Here is a 4126-nt window from a genome sequence, read left to right on the forward strand (position 1 = left end):
GGGTGAAGTGTGAGCCTGGTGTCTCCAGTGACCGTCCCGCTGGAGGGCGAAGTGTGAGCCTGGTGTTTCCAGTGACTGTCCCTCTGGAGGGTGAAGTGTGAGCCTGGTGTTTCCAGTGACCGTCCCTCTGGAGGGTGAAGTGTGAACCTGGTGTTTCCAGTGACCGTCCCTCTGGAGGGTGAAGTGTGAGCCTGGTGTTTCCAGTGACTGTCCCGCTGGAGGGTGAAGTGTGAGCCTGGTGTTTCCAGTGACCGTCCTGCTGGAGGGTGAACTGGAGCTGAGAGATGACAAAGTTTTCATACAGGAATATGTGCTGAGGGTGTAGCTCAGTGGTAAAGTGATTTCCTAGCTTCTGTGAAGCCCTGAGACCATTCTGTCAAAACACACACACACACACACACACACACACACACACACACACACACACACGGTGAAGGGCAATTAAGAATCGGGCAAAGTCAGCAAGCTGAGCATGGATGTTTAGGCAGGGAAACAGTTGTAAATGGTGCTGAAGTGATGACTTTTGTTTTGTTTTGTTTTGTTTTGAGACAGTGTTTCTCTGTGTAGCCCTGGCTGACTTGGGACTAGCTCTGTAGACCAGGCTGGCCTCAAACTCATAGAGATCCGCTGGCCTCTGCCTCCAGGAGTGCACCACCACCACCACTGGGCTGATAATGTTTCTCTCTCTCTCTCTCTCTCTTTCTCTCTCTTTCTTTTTAAAAGATTTATTATGTATACAGCATCCTGCCTGTATGTATGCTTGTAGACCAGAAGAGAGTACCAGATCTCATTATAGATGGTTGGAAGCCAACATATGGTTACTGGGAACTGAACTGGGTCCTCTGCAAGAGCAGTCAGTGCACTTAACCGCTGAGCCATAGGTACAATACTTTTATAATACTTTTAAAAAAGTATTATACCTATGGGTGTTTTGCTTACATGATTGTCTGTGCACCATGTGTATGCCTGGTGCCTGTGGAAACCAGAAGACACCATCAGATCCCTTGGAACTGGAGTTGCTGACAGTTGTGAGTGGGTGCATGGAATAGAACCCAGGTTCTCTTAAAGAGCAGCCAGTGCTCTTAATTTATGAGCCATCTCTCCAGCCCCGAGATAACCTCCTTATCAGTTGTCTCCAGTCTGGAGCCTATGTTAGCTACTGCAGGGCCTTGAGAAACTCCGGATGTTCAGGACACTGGGAATGCCCCAGGGGACTTCCATTATCTGCCCACTAGTCTGGGCGGAAAACCAGTCTGACCACAGGAAGCCCATAGGCTAAGAGCTGTCCCAGAGGAAGCCCCTTCCTCTAGTGCTTCTCCACCCAGCCTGATGCGCTATCTCTTTTGCCTGAGTTGATGGGGAGCATCTCAGAGAGATAAGAAGACTGAGAGGGAGTGAAGGTAGAAAACCAGGCAGAAGTCTACAGGTCAGACAGCCTAGAGTGCACAGCAAGGCAAGCAGCTAGCCAGACCTTGTGGCAGAAGGATGCTGCTGACTTCCAGAAAGTTCTCTCATCTCCACACCTGTGATGAGGCAGGGTTGCTCAGACCTGCCTTTTTTTTTTTTTTTTTTTTTTTTTTTTCTTCAAGACAGGATTTCTCTGTGTAGCCTTGGCTGTTCCAGGAGGAATTCTCAGTTCGGCCTCAAACTCACAGAAATCCACCTGCCTCTGCCCCTGCATCCTGAGTGCTGGGATTAAAGCTGTGTGCTACCACAACCAGCCTTCATGTTTTTTTTTTTGTTGTTGTTGTTTTCATTGTTGTTGTTTTTTAATTTAAATTTTGTATTTGCTTGAGATGGTTTCCCCTTGTCAGTAGCCTTAGCTGGGCTGGAAATCATAGGCTGGCCTTAAACTTAGAGAGATCCACATGCCTCTGCCTCCCAAGTAATGAGATGAAAGGGGTGTGCCACCACCGCATGGCCTCAATAAATGCATTTTTTTAAGTAGAAAATAATGATCCTAAGCACTCATCACTTTTTGTTTTGAAACCAAGATCTCATATGGTCCAAGCTGACCCTGACTCAGCTCAGGACCAAGGATGACCTTGAATTCTCTTTTTGTTTGTTTGAGACAGGGTGGCATGATGTAGCCCTGGCTGTACTAGAACTCACTATACACACCAGGCTGGCCTCAAACTCACAGAGATCGATCTGTTTCTGCTTCCCCGAGTGCTGGCGTCAAAGGTATGCACCATCATGACAAGCCTCCAGCCTGGAGCTCTGGATCCTCTTGCCTTCCCCAGTTTCCTCTTACTCCCTAAAGATGCGGCTCAGAGGCACTACGAACATGCATGTTGTTGAATCACATGACTCCAGTGTCACGTGACTCCGTCTCCAGCTCTTGTTCACTTTCTAAATCCCACTTTCTTGCCTGTCATGTGGCCCTGGCAGCCCCACTGTACCCCTGTTCTATGAATCTGATGGTTCCAGAGACCTCACTTATGTGGAGGCCTACAGGATCCAGTTTCTGAGACTGGCCGACCTCACAGCCCAGCGTCCTCAAGTCCCTTCCGTGTTGTAAGGAAATGTTTGCTTGCAGCTGCTTGCAGCTGGCCACCTTAACTCACAGTGATACTCAGTGTGTGTGAGGGCTTCCCACGAGGTACTGAGGCGAGCTAGGGAGCTCACGAGACTATTCTGAGCCATCAGAAAAGACAGACACTCGTCCTTGTACCCTGTGTACCCAGGTCCTGTGTCTGCTAAGGAAATTGCTACTGACTGTAGGCATTTGCCAAGAATGTCATTTCGTTACTTTTATGTTGTCAAAAATGAAGCGATTGCTCTCCTAGAAACGTTCTGGCTGCTTCCAAAGGCTCAATATTGATTGTTGTCATTGGCTCCACTTTGTCCTGAGTCAGTCCTCGGTGGAAAAGTACAAGGATTGCTGCTTGGAGGAGGGTGAGCTGGACAGACAGCGAGTACGTGGCCAAAGGAGGCTCTTCCTGGATCCAGCTGATAGCCCTGCTGTCCCAGCACAGCTTGGGACCTAGGGAGGAGCTGGGCATTGAAACAGGCACCAGCCTGTGGTGGGGGTGAAAGAGCAAGCCTGACTGTTTGGCACAACCCTGGGAAAGGGCATCAGTTTGCTTCTGTCCTGCCCATCCTACCACACTGGCGCCAAGGAGCATGTGCAGATGATGCTGGCCTGGAGAAGACTATCAGTGGCGGTTACAGTCCTAGTAAAGTCCTAGGTATCCGGCAGCTACAGTCCTAGGTAAAGGAACCTTCCTTTTTAAAATAAAAATTGTGGGGCCGGGCGGTGGTGGTGCACGCCTTTAATCTCAGCACTTAGGAGGCAGAAGCAGGTGGATTTCTGAGTTTGAGAGTTTGAGGCTAGCCTGGTCTACAGAGTGAGTTCCAGGACAACCAAGGCTACACAGAGAAACCCTGTCTTGAAAAACAAAAAAAAAAAACAAAAAATTGTGTTCCATTGCTGGGTGTGGTGGCTCATGCCTTTAATCCCAGCAGTCTAGAGGCAGGTAGATTCATGAATTTGAGGCCAGCCTGGTCTATAAAAGTGAGTTCCAGGACATCCAGGGCTGTCTCACAGAAAAACTCTGTCTTGAAAAACCAAATCAAACCAACCAAACAAAAACTTGTGTCTTATATGTCCCTGGAGCTTCCAAGTCTCTCCACGTGGTCAGCCACCCATCAGCTTAGGTCTAGCATGCTTGGTACCACCTGCACATAGCCAGGTCACACACTGTGGCTAGCCTTATTTCCATCTAGTTAGAGTATCTTGGACACACACCTGGCTGTGGACATCAGAATCTGATCATATGGTCATGAAGACACAACTTTTTCAAGGGCAGAGCCAGGATCATCTGGTCGCTAACCTGTGGCTCTCTGTTCCACAAACAGACATGTCAGATGGGAAGTGTTATAACACCTGGACCCTTCACTCTTAGTGAAAGACAACATGTATGGAGACCTGTTAGGGTCGTCAGACATTTATTCGTATGGCATGCGAGCATGGCATCCTTAGAGCTAAGCTGGGAGGATCCTGAGTGTCCTTCATAGTCTTAAGGCAGGCTTTGGGTCTCGGGGCTCTGCCTAGCTGCAGTTTGGAATCAGAGCCCTGTAATTACAAACATGGCTGGTCATGGCCAAGGCTGCTGTCTGGTGC

The sequence above is a fragment of the Grammomys surdaster genome, unplaced genomic scaffold, assembly GCF_004785775.1.
Source record: "Grammomys surdaster isolate TR1022 unplaced genomic scaffold, NIH_TR_1.0 144, whole genome shotgun sequence".
NCBI classification, from domain to species: Eukaryota; Metazoa; Chordata; class Mammalia; order Rodentia; family Muridae; genus Grammomys; species Grammomys surdaster.